Source organism: Tachypleus tridentatus, chromosome 6 (genome assembly GCF_004210375.1).
Source record: "Tachypleus tridentatus isolate NWPU-2018 chromosome 6, ASM421037v1, whole genome shotgun sequence".
In the NCBI taxonomy this organism is placed as follows: Eukaryota; Metazoa; Arthropoda; class Merostomata; order Xiphosura; family Limulidae; genus Tachypleus; species Tachypleus tridentatus.
In genome coordinates, this window is record NC_134830.1 from 94,069,010 (window position 1) to 94,087,932 (window position 18,923).

Below are 18,923 nucleotides of genomic sequence, written 5' to 3' on the forward strand. Positions count from 1 at the left end.
TTGAATAAGACAGAGTTTGTGTATGATGTAGATAAGCCTACCATGCAATGTAGAGTGCAAGCATTTGATTGATTTGCCTCCAAACAGTGTAACTATGTATAGCCCCCCTCTGACTTAGTACATATGATACAATTTGCAATACAAATGTGCTAGGTCTAAGTTAGGCTAAACCTGATAATGCTAACTGAATGATAGGCCTTGACCAATTAATATCTCTTCATTCAACATTTTTATGACACTGTCAGCCAGAATGTTTCACTACAGCTTGTACCTAATACTATTTCTTATCACATAATAAACAGTAGGCCTAGAATATAACTTGACCTAAGTTGCTAGACTAAAATGAAGATGACTACATCTTTTGATTATTTATCCTTGAAAGCTTTGATTTTTGTTCAAGACAAATAGTTCAACCATTGATAACAAGGTGTTTAACAGTATTTTAAACTTTTAGGATATATTGTGTGACTTGTGTTTTTTAATAGAATATGGAAATTGTTATCCATAATTACTTGTAAGCCTATCTACACTAGCCTACTTATCAGCTGTAAATAATTCACTGACAACTTGAAAAGCATCGTTAATTTGAGGGTATAGAATACAAGTCATTATAGTATAAAATTTCAAACTCTTGAGTTAATTACATAAAAAGGATATATAGTTATTTGCTATGAAACTATTAGGTAGTTCATTCATATATACATCTTTCTCTCACACACACATATATAAGTATGCTTACATATACATGTTATTCATTAAGTGTTCAAATAATATATTATACAGATGTGGGAACAGGAGTAGTTGGGGAAAGCTAAAGTCAAAGAAAGAAGAAACAAATTAGAAAAAATAACAGCTAAAATTAGAAGACTAACTAATTTATGGGCTTCATTCTCTAGTATCAAAACCATCACCAACCAAAACAATGGAAATAACATTACAGACACTAAATCTCTGGCAGTTGATTACCGTTAACCTCGTCATATGAAATTGAGCCCTTTTCCTCAATCAGAAAGTGCAAAAAACATAACTGCCACCTAAGTTTGTGGAAACAATCATGTAGAGACTGCAACTCTTGATACTGATGATTCTCAACCTCATTAAATTAAACTGAGCACCCACAAACAGGAAGAAACTAATTATTGCAATGGCAGTAAAGACACTGGGACATGGACACAAGTTTCTATTGAAACAAAAGATTTTGTTTGTACTTTGGAAATTAACTCTTGCCAGTATATCAATGTAAAAAATGATATCAGACTTCAAGATTGTCTTGAGCAGTCTTATGACAATGCTTCCAATGTGAGTGGAAAATATTTTGGTATGCAAGCCTTGATTAAAGAGAAGAACCTCCTAGCTCACTATGTTCCCTGCTGTGCTCATTCATTCAGTTTAGTTAAACTTGTTATAGACTGCTGTATTGAAGTTTATTTTTTTACCTTTGTGCAGAAGATTTAGCTGAAAAAAAGCTTTTGCACAAAGGTAAAAAATAAACTTCAATACAGCAGTCCATTTGCTTGTGTAAAAACCTGCACAATGTACTTGAAAACCTAGGGTTCCTGAGAATAATGCTTCAAAAAGAACCAGGAAGACAGTAGTTTAACTAAAAACAGGTGACATAATCTGCTGGGCAAACTATATGAGTACTAGTGTTGTCTAAGTATGTACAACTGTGCATTTGTTTGTTTGTGTGTATGTGTGTTATTGAGCTTGTATGCCTGTAGTTTCTTTCTGAAATTAATCTATTCCTTTCTGTATCTTTAAAGTTAGTTTTTAACTCTTTTTGATAGTAATTCATGATATGTATTTGTTGGGTTATATTTTAGTTTTCATATGTATCATCATTTCTTAGCTCTTCCATACCTTTAACATTGTCATATTTATTAAGAACTAGAATTTATCCTCCTTAATCAGCTTTAGAAATAACACCATCTTTATTATCTCCTAATGATTTTCTAATTTTTATATCTATACCACAGGACCGATCCCCAAACCTTTGGTTTTAATCCAAGTTGCATTTTGCCAACAAGGTACAATACAATAAATTGACACTAACTAAAAAGTCATTACTTAAACATCAACATTTTTTTTAGTAATCCAATACTATTTCTTCTGTGTTCTATATTCATAAAAAATATACAACTGGAACCCAGTACAATAGAACTATGGAATAACAATTAACAAAATCTTCACATTTCTCTATAAGTATTATTTAAAATCAAAACTTAGTTTGTTTTCAACTCTGAAACAAGTTAATGACCTAATTTACATAAAAAAACAATCTTCAGTTGTATATAACTTGCAGTTCTGAAAAAAAGTGTCTAATTTTTACTTTTTTTAAGGCAAACTTTATAGCTTTGCTTAAATTTAGCTCACTGGTAATTGGTTTTTTGTATTTTTATATCTTAGATATGACAAATTATCACAAGTCTGTTTATGCTAAATAGTATGCATGTGATCTTGTCACAAGTTATAAATTAAATGTCTTCAGAAGCAGTGAATTATCTAAAATATATAAAAACTTGAATGAATAAAAAAGTTAGTGATAACACTGAAATCAAAATTACCTCTGTACAAGAAACTTCATGGTATTAATACAGTTTTATGTAAATTATATTACATAATACCTAACATAAATGCACACTTTCTTAAATGGGGAAAAAAATAAAAACATTGAAAGGGAATCTGATTAACTCAGAACACACCTAATAAAGAAGATTCTAAGAAATGAGATTTTTATTTTTGACATGTTATTTGAAAAAGGAGCATCACAGTTTATATTTTTAGCAAGATGTCTGCTTATACTCTCTTTCTCGGAATTGATGAAATGACTCTGGTGATGGTACAGGTTTGTAAGTCTTCTTCATGATGAGTGGTTTGTTCTTAATGGATGGTTTGAATGTTGAAATCCCACTAGTGGTAACGATTTTTGAATCTGCAACCTCTTCATCACTGTTACTACCACTTGACTTGGATTCAAGAATGTGCCTTGGATATGTTGCCTTTACAGTGTCAACTTTTGACTTTCCAGGTTTGCGAGGGACTTCAGGCGGAATTTTGCTAATCTCTGTTTCAGATGTTGTCTGACATTTGGTAGGACATCTTGAGATGGGAAATGTGCTAGGTTTGGCATGTAAATGTTTCTTTTGAAACATGGGAGAAGAAGTTGGTGTTAGTTCAGGGTTGATGCTTGCACTGCATTTGACTGTTGGAAAAGTCTGGGTCTGAGCATCATTTGAAAGAGGTTGAGTTGGAACTGAATCAATGCTTTTGAACATTGTACTTTTCTTCATTGTGCACTGGTTTGACTTAGCAAAACAATCTGCTGTGGTCATCTCTAGCCCATCTGAACTTTCAGAGTTAGAATGAGAAAGAAGTACATGGTTGTCATTACTCATCTTGGACGTGGGGATGGGGCTTGAATGGTTCACTGGAAGGTCCATCACTAAATCAGGGGTATCTTTGCACGATGAAGAAAGAATTTTATCCTCACAAGTAAATTTCCTCCGAGAACCTTTTTCTTTCTCTAGTGTGTCTATGTTAGAAAAAACTGAGGCTAAGGCTTTGTTTAAGTCTCGTGCAAGTTCACCATCTGACTTTTCATCTTTTAAATCATATGATGCCAAATCCTTTACTTCCAGTACATCTTCCATGACATCATGAACACTATCCAAATGCATAACTTTGTTATGTTCTAAATGACTAGTTAATGTACCAGGGCTAAGTCTGTGTTGTTGCTTAATTTCACTTTGAGACTGTATTGACACACAACTATGCCATGAGCTAGTTGAGGCCTTTGTTACGCTTGTCTCTCTGGAAAAGACAAGAGCATCTGATGAAGAACTAATAGTCCTCTCTTCAGGGATCCTTTGTTCAACATTGGCTTTAGGACTTGCATTAAACACTGATACAGAATCACTGCTACTATGGCGTTTCTCACTTCCATCTTGGCTAAGTCGTTCTTTATCCTCATCCCTAAAAGTAATAATTTGCACAGTTTTCACAGTCCACCACTATGGCTCAAATAAATGTATTAGCAATGTTAACAATACACATGCGTGAACTGAGATAAACCATAATCCTTGTTTAAGAAAATATTACACAATTTACTAAAACTACACATGATCATAGTTTATCATCATCAAAGTATTTTAGAAGCTCAGTGATACATTTTTCCATAACTGCTGTTAGCACTAGTTAAAGTGAATACTAATTTTATTGTCCACTTTTTATCCTTGCATTATAAATTGAAACTCTATTATTAATGAATAATATTATACTAAAACTATTATATGCAGAAAATTAGATTAAAGGGATGTGTAAATATCAGTACTTTCCCATTAACAGGTGATTATTCAATCACTTACCCAATTTTTAATAAGATATACTTATCAGGAATCAGTCCTTCTTGCCCATTAAAACTTCCTTTCCACCAGTCATTAGAAACTTGAGCATACAGTAACAGTGTGTCCCCTTGCTTGAAGGACAATTCTCGATTGGAACGAGCTGTGAAACTGTGTTGTGCTACACCCTCAAGAACATCAGTCTCTAGAGTAAAGAAGGTACAGTTTCAAGACCTTTAATATTACATATTGGTAGGAAAATTAATACAGTTAATAAACATACTGAAACTTATCTATACAGTTAGATAAAAAAGGAGCACTTACTTCCAAAGACTGTTAGAGATATATCTTTCTCCTTAAAGACAACATCTGTAGTAGGAAAATATACAAGATAAACTGAGTTTGTTTACAGATATTGTAACTTTTTTTGCATAAATATGGCACACAATAACAGTTAAAAGAATCAGTTTTGTTACTAAGTGCAGTTGCACAAAAGGTAATCTTTTTCTTATTATTTTGCTTAAAGATATTCTAATTTGAAGAACTCTACATTTACACTTAATGTAGTTTAATGGTAACTGTAAAATATTGTCTTCAACTCACCATCTTCAACTGGAGCTGTATCATCCTCATCCAACTGATCACCTCCTTGTTCAGGGGGTGAGTCTCCCATGTCACTGAATACAACAAAACGTCCTGTTAATATTAATTATTTAAACTGAAAGCCAATTTGCTGACAACTTCAACCAATAATATTCATACTTTTTTATTCAGCTGGCAATGGCAACAGATTATTTTTAAGTTTTATCTACTGTAATTCAAGAACATTTACTTGCATAAACATGTTTGTTATATATTATACCCTCACTGAATATGAGAAAGAAATGAAACTGCAACTTATTAAGCCAAGACTCAATGCTTATAATTTCTTAACTGGAAAATTATGATCCCCCAAACAGTAATAGATAAAATAAATAATTGAAAAAATGAGACTAATTCAGTTATACTATTCTTTACTTTGTTGCATGTCAATCAAATTTAGGTATTTTGCTCAAAAGAAGAATTCATAACTATTCCAAAAAATACTGGAAAGTTATTTCAAATGATATTATTAACCCTTCTTAAATGTAAGTAATTTGGTGTTTAGCAAACATTAATTAATGTTATTATTTGTCCTAATTTGGTGTGTTTAACTTAATATCACACAGGCTAGAGTAATTAATTTGTATTCCAGCACATAAAAACAAATTCACTGGTTCACTACAGTTTAAGCATGTATATTGCAAGCTGTTGTCACAATTCCATATTAAAATATATACTATAAGAGAAGTAGTAATATACCATGATACAGTGTAATGACAGAATCTAGCTAAAAATAAAGAACTTGAATTTACTTTTCATCTGGAACATTGGTACTGATGTACTTTTCATAGATGATCCCTCCATCATTTGGAAAGATCTCTTCCTGATAGATAATGATATTCTTAATGAGTTCATTTATGATACTCTGATACTGAACTTGATCCTTGTCTTCCGGAATAGGCAAAAGTGAGGGACCAAAGCAGATGGCTAGATTGTAGGGATCCATCATATTTTCATCACTGAACTCTGAGAGGCTGCATTAAATTTAAAAGTAAGATACTAAAAGAAAATAACTTGTAAATCTCAAACGTAAATAAAACCTAGATAATGTGTGCATCGAGCTAAAAAATAATTTTCTTTCAATACAGAAATTGTTAATTTAGGCAACAAAAAAAACAAAAAACTATTTATTCTGCGTTAGTCACATTTCAGGAAGTTTCACCTTTTGTCTAAAGCTTTGTACAAGAGCAAATTAAAACAAGACCAGTTTTCTAACAGGAGTTTCTTGTATAGATAATTCCAATAGTATACATATAAATTAAAATTAAACAATGCTTATATGGTCATAAATAATGTTCAGATTTATTTTGTTCTCCCACATATATGATAACCTAAACTCATATTTTTATTGAACTCAATTTTTCTTGTGTTCATAATAAGGTATCTAATTTATCACCAAATATTTCAAAAAAATTTTTGTACTGTAATAGTTCCTCACTAAACTATCATTAACTATTCAAAGAACATTTTGAATATTCATGCATTTAGGTGCTTTATCTCCAAATAAAATTGAGGAAAAGGAAACTTACTGGTTTATAAATGCAAAAAGGTAACGTAGTACAATAAAAACTGATCGAGGAAGAGTAGAAACAACATCTTGAACTCTTTTGATGAATTCTTGTTTTGATTCCACTTCTAAATGATAACAAACAAAACTAGTATGGTTACAAAAAAAAATTATTGTAACTGTAAATGAATATTTATTTAAATCCGATACAAAGTATTAGAAATCAGTAATAAATATCCTTACTGTTAAACTTTTAATTTTTATTACTAATGTTCTTTAACACACTTACGGCTTATTTCCACAAACTGTTCGAAGAAGAAAATGGGAAACAAAGGTTCCCGCAGTTCTCGTAGATAAAGCTTCAGGAGCCCCGCCACAGAGTTGATGTCACTGGCATCAGTGATATCTGCTAGTGGATTCTCCCCTAGAATTTGAACCCTTTACTTAGTTTTTTTAGTTAGTTTCAATAATTTATGAATTAAAAGCTATTACTTTTAAAGCCATTTTACATAATAAAATGTGAATAATGGAAGTTCGTTTGGTTAGTTGAATCATATTTGTAGGTATGGTTAGAAACATCACATTGACTTCCTACTTATGTGCTACAGAAGCATATACATACACATACACACATAGAACTAAAGATCTAGTTCTATGTTCACATGGCCATATATAATATTCATATTTATTTTATCCTTCCAAGTACATGATAACTTGAACTCATATTTTTATTGAGCTCAATATGTCTACAGAAGATTATACTCAACAGTCAAGAATGTATTTCCAGTGATATTATCAAGGGTGATATAGATAAGGGCAATATAGATGTGGAATATTGAGCTTGAGCACCTACATCTCACTCTCCTAATTTTTATATATTTTAATTATTTTATTATTAGTAGTATTTAATTTTAATTATTATTTATTTTTATGAATTTCTTCATGTGAGATTGGCAAACAAAGGTTAAAACTGATAGATGGTGTATCTGCACCACAATGTGGGTCATCATACTTCCACAGCCACCTTTAAAATCTAGGGTACATTTTATATCCCATATTATAGCCTGCACCCTGGGTATCCTTTTGATTTTGTGCAGCATCTTTTATTTTTGTTTGTGTCTGCTTCTGTTTATTATATACACACACACACACAAACAAAAGCATTTGAGATGTGATGGATTTGAAGTCCATCTCTTGAGCTAATCTAAGAAGGTTGAAACATTGTTGTGTACTTTATTTTATCAAAGTTTTAATACCCATACTAGCTGTCATTAGAATAGATAAAAAATTACAATACCTAAAGTTTGACAAAGCTCACTTTTATATGAGAATGTAATGATCAAAAATAAATATGTATCTGCCTAAAACTTAATACCTGCCTAAAAACGACAAGATTCAATTTCATGTGATAACATAACCAAGAAAACATATGCATGTATTTGAAAATCAAAAATACACATTTGAAGTTTAAAAATTAAAAAAATGTCACTTACATCTTTGCACTACCAAGAACTATTACCTCATTTCATAACTGCTATAGAATTCTCTGTGCATACCTTAAGTTGAAATAGTGTATTGTGTCAGTATAGGACTTAACTGTTATAATGCTGTAGGCCTTAATCAATAGGATAGCAACACAACCTCCATGTGCAGTAATCTAGCAGATGATTACAAGTTTATTCTTTCCTTGACATTGCTTGGGTTCAGAGATGTTTTTAACTGTGCTTTTTGAGAGTCTAGTCACTTTGATTTAATGCTTTTATTTATTTAGTGCTACGTTACTTTTTTACTCATTGCACTTTTGTTCCTTCCATCTCATACAAACTTTATTTTCTTTAGCCACCACAATTCTTCTTTGTGCTACCCAAGCATAGTAATCTTGTGAGGCTAACCTTCTTCCTGTTTCTTGTCTTATCACTTCTACTCACCTTTCACTCTCTCACCTAATATGCTATTAAGACAGTTGGTGGTCAGTCTTCCTTGGAACTGATTCTTGGCTCTTTAACCTTTAATGCCTGTCTTCTTTCCTCTTGTATGCTTATAGTCTCCCTTCAGTTGTAACCCCAAGGTTGTGCAAGTTTTTCTTACTTTATTTCTTCTTTCTCCTCATCCTTTCACCTATCCTCTGCATCTTTGACATCCTCTTATGAGTTCTCTTGCTTCTTGCAGAGTAAACTTAACAACCTTTGTTGCCTGTGATGACAGAAAAACCCACTTGGAGTAAAAACTATCAACCTAAAAATGACCTAAGAAGGTTGAAATGTTGTTCTGTACTTTATTTTAATTAAACTTTTAAGACCACATCAGTTGTCTTGAGAATACAATCTTTGTTGTATCTTCATGTCTTGAAGGTCATGATGTTGGTCTCTTCACTCTTTCTATATCTAGAGTTCCCTTGTTTTTGGAGTCTCTGACTTCTCTTGACACATGCATCCTCTTTAATGGGCTCTGGAGGATCTGTAGAACATGTTCTGTAATCTCTTTTCTGTTTTCATGCCTTTCAATTCCTCTTTCATTCTTTCTATTTCTGTCGTAGTTGCTCAATCTCCCCAACTTGAACTAAATTATTTCCCCACTTCCCTAAACCTAACTTGAATCTTTGCAACAATGCTTTCCTTTCTGATTGGGAATGTGAAGCAGTTCTCAGCACTTTCATAATCTCTGAAGTTTAGACTGGTGGAGGAGTGTCTGCTTATCAACAATCTGGAGATGTCTGCAGATTTTCAAGCTTGCTAGAATCTTCAGTTGCAGTTGTGATTATTCTTATGATTATTCATTCTATGGCCATTTATTACATAAAGTCACCATGAAGTCACCTGCTTTCTGGACCTATGCTCCACCTGATAATTTTTTCGTATGTCTGTTTCAATGATTGTTAGTTACTGAGCAGTGCTTACCATACTTTTTGTCTCTTGTCTAGTACTATTCCCTATCTTTTGGCTGTTTTCTTCTTGTACTTATTTGTGGTCATATTTATTTATACATTAATGCTTTGCCTCCTCTCATCCTCTATATCATATTATTTTTTTTAATTTCAAAGTTTTGGACTGCTCAGAATGGTGATCAGTTATTTTTCTCTCATCTCGCTCCATTCAATTTCTTCATTATCTGGTTATTCTATTCCACATCATCTTTAACGTCCAGTTAAGACTACCCCCTTTCATGGATGTAGCCATTGCCTGTTTCTTCTATGCCTCATTTCCTCCTCTAGAGACTTATCCACTTCACTTTCACCAGCTGGTTTGTGAACTCATCTATCTTGTACATTCCTTTTTTGAGTGAGTGTGACTTACTGTTTTTTTTCTGTCACCTCCCCTCAGATTAGGCACATCAGAGCCTCTCTTGTTTCCTTTGGTGGAGATCTTGCAGGATTTTGTATGCTTACACATTGATTTCCCACTGCATACTTCACTGGACAGTTTAATGTGCTCCTGGTTTTCACCTTCTTCCAGTTTATCCATAAGTTCCAGGGTGGTGTTTTGCTTGTTTATTTTATTTTCCAACTCTTTCACTGATTTAGTTTGATCTATATATCTTTCACATATTTTATGGTACATTCTTTTCATGCACATTCAACAAGAAAGAAAAAAAAAGAAAAAAGAAGCAACACACCCAAACAGGAACAAATACTACGTTTATATTTAGTGTTATTGGATCCTGCTGAGTAACTGAAGTTGCCTCCAGAATTGATAACAAATGGACAAATATGAAGAGTGTTAAACCAATCCATACTTACTCAGTGTCACCACTGAGATGGGATTTTCTGCAAAACTAGTTCATTGGTATATCTGTCTCCTGTTGGAACAGTGGCAAGTCTTTGGATTTACAATGCTACAGTCATTACTGAGCATGGAGGTTGTATCACCATCCTGTTGTTGGAGTGCTACACTATTATGATGATTATGTCATGGGCTTGCACAATATACATAAACACATGTAGAGACTGAGAGTTTATCCAATGCTTGTAGCATGCACAAGAAATTCTGTGGTAGTTGCATGCAATCTCTTATTGGTGCAGAGATATGAATCTATCTGAAATAAATCTTCAGATAAAGAAAATGTTATCACTTGAACTTCATATAATAATGTAATAACCAAAAACAAATATGTATATTAGAAAATTTGGAAATGGTTTGAAGGAATGCTAAAGAAAATTTTAGTAAATACTTAACAGAAACAAATGTTTAATGTTTCAACAAAATTTTCTCACCATCAGTTATTTATTTGACAATGAATAATATCTTTCAGAAGTTTGACAAAAATTTTTTTGGACACCATAGAAAAACACAAATATGCATGCATTTGGAACTTAATATTTCTTCACTGAATTAAAAAAATCAAATTCACAGAATAATATAATAACTATAAACAAACATATATTATGTATTTGGAACCTTACATTAAATTACTGAAGTTTGACAAAAATTAACATCATATGATAATCTAATAACAAAGAACAAATACATATGTATTTCAAACTTTACAATACCTCTTTGAAGTTTTTTAAAAGTTAATCATGGTGTAATAACCACAAGCATATGTATTTGAAATTTAAAAAAACATGTCTTAAGTTTGAGAAAAATCTACTTTATATGATAATGTAATGTCTATAAATAAATATTTATATATATAGTCAAAATTTAACAAACGTTCAATTTGATATGGTGATATAATAACTAAGAACAAGTATGTATGTATATTTCAAACTTTACAATGAATGCCTCAATTTTGATAAAACTCAACTTTATATGATAACATAAGAGCAAAAAAGAAATGTATGCATCTCTATCAAAAATGTACACAGACAATCTGCATTTGTTGCTACTGATTCCCAGAAAAAATAAACAGTGTGATAAATGCATTATCTGAAGAATCTGAAAGTTGTGTGAGAGCTGGTACAGATAATACAGAGTGGTTTGAAGTTAGAATTGATGTTAGACAGGCTAGTATTCTGTCAATTCTCTTGTTGAACATTGTTATGTGTTATTAGGAAAGATGCTTATACAAATCGTGGTACTGAACAGTTAAATAGTTTTTGGTTTTTTTAATGATTTATAATATGTTTATGATGCATGTATGTTGTGTTATGACACACAAGCAATGATTAGAATGACTGAAGCAATGACACGTGAAACTTAAGTTAGTTTAGCTGTTAACAATGGTAAGGTCAATTGGAAGGTACAGAGGAACACAGATATTTAGGAAAACAAAACAAAAGAGATATACAAGATAAAAACCTGGACATAATAAATTTTGAGGAAAGGGCATAAAACTAAATGCAGTGGAAAGCTTTTAGAGTTACCCTATGAGCCACTTGAGGTCTCTAAGGGAATGATGACAATGATATATTTGAAACTTAACAATGCATGTCTAAAGACTCACAGACATCAACATTGTATGATAATGTAATAATTCCCTCACGTATTGCTTTCCCAATTCAGTGCAAATGTTTTTTGCTCAGTATGAGCATTGAGGCTTTCATCTAAACTCATATCTTTCCATGTGATATTACTGCACTGGTGCATGTAATAGCCCTCTACCAACAGAGGTGTGACACTGCCTCCTAGTGCAGCTGTCTTCCCCTATACTGAGTGTTCAATTAATACTTTGAGATTAGGCAATAAAATAAGATGCACCAGAAGTGTGAACAGAGGTATGTATCAGAAATACATTTTAATTATTATAAAATGTATACTTTTGATACACCACGTAACCTCATTTCAACCTCAGAGAACAGGCAGAAAATACAAGCACAATTGAGAACCCACACCAGACTGTTGGAAGTTCTAGATGTGTAGTGTCTTTAGCATGCATCAGACTGTATATGGTGAGTCAAATGCAGTCCAAGACCAGGAATTTGGCTTCTAACCATGGTAGAAGGAGAGTAAATACTATCTTCACCTCAAATTCAGTGAGACAGAATGAAAATGTTACACCTGAATTGCAACTGAGAGAGGACTTATGTTGTCTCATCCTGCACCAATCAACACCAGACCACCTAAGAACTTGACATCTGGAAAGCAACAGGATGGGGAAAAGCTCGCCAGAGGGGTGAACTGTACAACATGGACAGAATACTGCCACTCTACCCTCTATTGAGTGGAATTTGTCACTCTCAGAAGGACACTTCCATGTTCTACCAACCTATATATTAGGACTAGTAAATAGCAAGAACTCCCATAGTCCACTAGAAGAAAAAAATGAGGAGAAAGCACACTGGAAATTCCAGAAGAGTGCATCATCATAAGATAGTGTAACAGGGGCTATAAAAAATCATAATTTTAAAAGGGCAGCACTAGATCTTACCTCTATGCATGGAGGACAGGCAGGGATCCTCTGCCTGCCTTACTCATGGTAGTGAATGAGTGGGTATGGTCTGAACAGGAAATTGTGGAATACCCCATCTCATGTGTGAGTGCTATAGCAAGCCTTGGTAGCTCTTCACTGTGTAGATTTTGAATAAGTGTACCTGGCAGGCACCATTTGCCACTGACTGGATACTATAAGGTGTAAGAAAACCCTTCAAAAGGAAGATAAAAAGAAAGGAGAACGTGCCCATTTAGAGATGGTAAAAGGTGTGTAAAATAAATAAAAAGAAGAAATGGTCAAATGATGATGGAAATAGTGTGCAATAAAGGTGTGAAGGGTTGTCGACATACCAGCCTGAACATACTTCTCCAATGGGCAAAGAAAGTGAGCAGCAAAAAAAATTTGTAAGGTACCAAATTTGATATAGAGACACCTGGAAGTACCAACATGTATCCCCATCCAAAAAATATGCTAAATAGGTGAGCTGGTGAAGCTGTCCAGTAAGGGTAATAGTAGAAAAATCACAAGTAAAAGAAAAATGTCAAGAAATGAAGAGATGAGATTGGGAACCATGAAAGGGAGAAGCGTGAGCCATATAACAATAGATCATATGGACAGAACAGAGGAAGCAAACAAGATCCAAGGGAGAATAAAGATGAGAAATATAAGGGATAAATATAGGTATGAACATATTGTCACTTTCATTTGCTATATGGTATATGGAACAGGGAGTCAGAGGTTCAAAAGGGAGGGTAAGGGCATGAAGAACAACATTAGGATCTTAGTCGGAGAGGCAAGAAAAATGGAGAGGATAAAGGTGGTAAAAAGAACGAAAGTACACAGTAAGGGTTGCAGAAGAAAAAGTCTGACAGTAACAAGGAAACCACAAAACACTAGATATAACTGTTTGGTAACCAATAATAGTTATCATAAATGATCTCAAATTAAAGAGCCATGTTAAAAATTCAGAGATGGGGAACAAAAAGACACAGTGACTAATTGTGAAAAGTACAATACACCATCATATACTAATATACAAGGAGTGAGAATGGATGAATGGAACAGTTAAAAAGGAAGATATGTGTAAAGAGTTTGGAACATCATACAAGGGACTAGGTAAATCCCATGCTCAAAGTGAGAATGACAATGGAGCTGGATGGAAGAAAAGAGCAATGGGAGAGAGTGAAAAAAGAGAGGACTGTAGAGCACTCAACAGAGGAAATTAAGGCTTTACAAGAAGGACCAGATATGCAGTATCCCAGACTAGAGGAAGAACATGAGGGAGGAAATTGAAAGGGGGATTAAGCAAAAAAAAAAGAGTTTGGACCAGTTCTGACTAAATTCATCTAACACCAAAACCAATAGACACAAAACAGACAGTAGGGAAGGACGTGTAAGCAGTAGAGACATCAATGAAAGGGATGCTTAGATGAGGATGAAGCTACTGAAAACAACCCGAGGATTGAGGGATCACTCCATAGGATGTATCTTGATGGATCTCAGAATAACCTATGACAACATTTGTGACACCATAAAAATGGCAAGCCATTAGTCAGACTGGCAGAAAGTGGAACCATAAGAGAAGATCAATAATATGGAAATAGTGAAGAGAGAATGAAAATGAGTGCTCACTAGCAACTGATATGGGACACCATTGTTGAGTTTTCCATATTGAGAGTAAAAAATTTTAATTTTTTAACTTAGAAGTTAATTGAATTTCAATAGGTATCAGATTTACGATATTTGCCAACAAGATTGACACAGTTTTCTTTCTTAACATATTTTAATATACAAGAAAAATACAATTTATAATAATGGTTATTACAATTAGTTATTTATAATAAAAAATTTAACAAACTTACAAACAGTAGTCAGTCTTCTATCTGGTCTGAAACTTAATATTTCATCAATGGTCCAGGTCTACGAGGTGCAAATTACTTTTATGTTGATACACAGATAAACTTTACTTGACAGGAATGCTAGCTAGCTCTATATTTTTGTTTGGCCCAGGGGAAAATAGATATCTATTGTCCTAATAGAAATACTAACATCTGAAGTTGAACGGTTTGTAATGTTCAAAATGTATAAACATTACTAATCAAATTCTGTAGTTTTCAGATTAATAAATGTTAATCACAGTTATAACTTCCAAGGCTTATAGTATATTGACTGTAGCTGACAAACAGTATGTAACTGTCTTTTGATGTCTTGCTTTTATATACCAGTCACGTGAGATTCTTCAATGTTCAACAGTGATTGAGGACAAGCTAGTATTTTCATAAACCACATATTGTTGATTCTTGCTCTCAATAATCTCTACAAATTTAGAGAACAGGTAAGACTTGCAAAATACACATCCAACAATATACATCACATGCATAAAAAAAAACTATATTGAAACGTGTTTTTTCTTATAGCAAAGCCACATCGGGCTATCTCTGCTCAGCCCACCGAGGGTAATCGAACCCCTGATTTTAGCATTGTAAATCAGGACACATACCGCTGTACTAGCGGGGAGCCTATATTGAAACAAACATAGGTATTAAAATAAACGTTTGACAGTAAACTGTTACAATCACTACCAAATAGTTTGATACAACTGATAGGTAATGAACCATCAAGAGTTCCAAAAATATATAGAAATGATGGCCTGAACTCACCAAGTAGTTGACACAAATGCTCCATCTTATCAGAGAAGCATCTGTAAAAAGATGGAGAATTTGATGAGAAGAAGGAAGTGAAACACTTTCTGTAGGATTGGTTCTGTTAAGCCATCAGGTGAAATCAATGTTCAGGGAATGTGAATCACTGAGGACAAGAGATCCTGAGTTTTCCATTAATCATGCAAATAACGGAACAAGCATCTGCTGAAAATATCTCAGATGAATAGTGTATTGCCTCAGAAAGATGGTGAATGGAGGAAAGATAACACAAAATACTATTCCGTGTAAGATGAAGGTGAGAAAATTGATCACGAGAAAGTTGAATAGAAAGCAAAGGATCTGAATCCATAGCTTAAAAGAAGTAAGCCAAGCTATGTGTCAACCAGAAGAGACAGGTCAACCAGCACAAAGTTGATATAAAAAATGTTCAGCATGGACCTGAATATTTGAAGAGGATGAAAAGAACAGAAGGGGATGAATGAAAAAAGGGAAAGGAAAAAATCATAAGATAAAGGGTGTAAAGAGAGTGGGTAACATACCTGAGAAACCATGTCAAAGAAGGAAGATGAAGGCCCAAGAAAAATCCATACTGGCACTGGCAAAAGTAAGTTGTTGGAAAAGACTATCAAAATCCTCATCACCATTAAAATATTCATAAGATGAGGTATATCTATAGCAAGTTCAGAAGAGGGTTTAAGCCATATAAAGACTCCATTTTCTGTCATACAATGGCTGTCACTTCCCTGACAATTAAAAGAGGAATCCAACATCACTGTAGTTGTTTGCCAAGCATGGTCATCTTTTACTCTCATGCCAGACAATGCAGAAGTTACAATGATTTGAGAACTCATTGTATAGAAAAATAACAAGGCTCACAAAATCTGCAAGTGCAGGACTAGTTTGAAATGTGAATTTCAAAAGTAAGTTTTCTACAAAACCAGTTTTGATTTGTAGATAGTTTGAACATGAGAGTGCCAAACAGAGATGTGTTGATTGGACAATCAGTTAGAGAGAGTCAGCTATATAAAGAGAATGTGTTGCATTTCTCTTGGTGGAGGGTTGTCACTTGCTAACTTGCATGCAACAACACAGCAATATCATGTGAAAACATGCAAGTTTAGGTGGGGGGCTCAAGAGTAGTTTCAAAGAAAAGTTTGCATATAGAGGACAGCACTGATTTGGAAAAACTAGATATGATCAGAGGTTACTTATCATATTGGAATTAACAATATCTTTCTAAAATTTGACAAATTTTAACTTCATAGGTAAATGTAATAGCTAAGGATGTTTTTATTTGAAATTTAACTACACCTGTTTCAAATTCTGACAAAACTCAACTTCATTTTATAATGTAACAATCAAAATCAAATATGTATCTATATGGAACTTAATAACACCTGTCTAAAGTTTAACAGACAAGTTACCCCATGTAAGAATTAGTTATTTGAAATTTAATGATATCTGTCTGAAGTTTGGCAAAACTCAATTTCATATGATAATGCAACAAATTAGAACAAACATAGGTTTAGTTAAAACTTATAAATAGTTATCTGAACATAGAAAAACTCAATGTGATAATGTAATAACCAAAAATAAGTATATATAGAGGTTTTGCATGTGACGTCACTCTTGACCTAGTTACTGCTGACTGCCATGATGGGCGGCACGCTCGGCGTGTTTATATTCCAACACAAGGGTGATTCATAGTCAAAAGTGCGCGATGGTACGCTCCTGTTGTGCATTTAACTGTTCAAATCGACATGGACAGGTGGAAAATGTGTCATACTACAGATTTCCTAAAGATCCCGACCGAAGAAGACGATGGATTGCAGCTGTCAATAGGAAAAACTGGACACCCACAGAGCACACCAGACTTTGTAGTAAACATTTTGTGTCAGGTATGTATAATTCATCTATAGCCAGGCTGAATAAATTGAAACTTACATGCATGATATATGTATAGCAGAACACACTGCTGCACCAGTCAAAGAAATTTTTTTGCACACTTTTCTTTTACTTTTAAATTACTGAATAGTAAATTTACTGAAGGAACAATATCATTCATGATGAATAGGTTATATAGCTATTTGTACATTAAGACAAAATGTTAATATCTCTTAAAGGACCAATTTAAGTGATTCATCAGAAAACCACAACTGGCACAAGATTAAAAAGTGTGCAAATAATTACTTTGTTGGCTGTACATTCAGTTATTAAACAATGTTAAGCATATTCAGTTATATATATATATATATTCAGTTAAAAGTGTACAGTGTATCTGTTATATATATAAATATTATCTGATGATGCCTGTAGATCTATATCTTAACTAAATTATTGTACTCTGTTTCAGGGACGAAGAGTGATGATCCCCTATCACCTGACTATGTACCTTCCATATTTCATTTTACACGTTCTCCCCTGAAGAGAAGGAAAGCTACTGAATTGTGTAAATATGAAAACAGGAAAAAAGTGACCAACAGGAGAAAAGAACAACAAAAGAGACATGAAGCTGCTGTTGGGCTGCTTGACCTTGCTTTCATAGAATCTGCTGGCACTGCTGCCACTGATAGCAGCTGTACTGATTCTGCTGATGAACTTGAAGCTACATGTGATAATTTTGACTTGTGTACATCACAATATACAACTGAGACATGTATGCAGATGGAAATATCATTCACAGACTTAGTTAGACTTGAATCTGAATGCCAACAGCTGCAGAATGAAGTTGTGTATATATAAGCTTTTAAAGACAACTGGGTATCAGGTTGGGATACATGTGTCACTCAAATAATAAAATAATATAAAAAAATAATAGAACAGTTAAATATTAAATTATTTTTACAGAAACCTAACATGGCTATTGACCAGCTTTAACGGTCTATGTCTACTTGTACTATTTATTATCTATATATTGATACCGTACCAAATATTAATCATAAATCAAAAGTTAAGTTTTGAAACAGCCTAGACAATTAGGTGTCTTAATATCACTATACAAACATGTATAGAAGTGCTCCTAGGCTAAAGCTTTGACAACAGTCAGTACACATGTAGTACAATAATACTGAACCATTTATTAAAATGGGGGCCCTACTTTACTTCAGTATCTAGTCTTCGTCTAAAATGTAGTTAAATCTACCATACAGAGTACATGATACATGTATGTAATATAACATGATGTACAAACCTTTGCTGTAATGATGACTTTATCCGACGTTGCCCTGGTTATCTGGACATTCTGTACAAATCCTGCCACAAAGTACTTGTACGCATCAAGGCTTTTGTAACCTTTTAGACTTTCATTTGTATAGGTGGAAGTCCTGTTTATCAAATATATATAAATGTCACCATATGTAATATTTGGCAGATCTACTCCGGCAACAGTCTGACTCTGAGCAACGTTGTCTTGGCTGGATATTACTGGCGTAAATACATATGGCAGGAGCATATACGGGTCTC

General features: G+C 33.4%; 1 long non-coding RNA gene and 1 pseudogene across 2 annotated transcripts in view; one reads left to right on the plus strand and one right to left on the minus strand.

The window, feature by feature from the left end:
- Window positions 1-1,907: 1,907 nt before the first annotated feature.
- Window positions 1,908-18,923, minus strand: part of LOC143253069 (SLIT-ROBO Rho GTPase-activating protein 1-like) — a 112,637-nt pseudogene continuing 95,621 nt past the window's right edge. The window contains exons 13-19 of the transcript XR_013029360.1: window positions 6,779-6,927; window positions 6,512-6,617; window positions 5,735-5,956; window positions 4,944-5,017; window positions 4,665-4,709; window positions 4,365-4,545; window positions 1,908-3,972 (exon numbers count right to left, since the gene is read on the minus strand). The product of XR_013029360.1 is annotated as an SLIT-ROBO Rho GTPase-activating protein 1-like (transcript). The remainder of the gene's footprint in view (window positions 3,973-4,364; window positions 4,546-4,664; window positions 4,710-4,943; window positions 5,018-5,734; window positions 5,957-6,511; window positions 6,618-6,778; window positions 6,928-18,923) is intronic.
- On the plus strand, window positions 17,201-18,028 carry LOC143253068 (uncharacterized). Its single transcript, XR_013029359.1, has 2 exons — window positions 17,201-17,359; window positions 17,815-18,028. It is a non-coding gene; the product is annotated as an uncharacterized LOC143253068 (long non-coding RNA).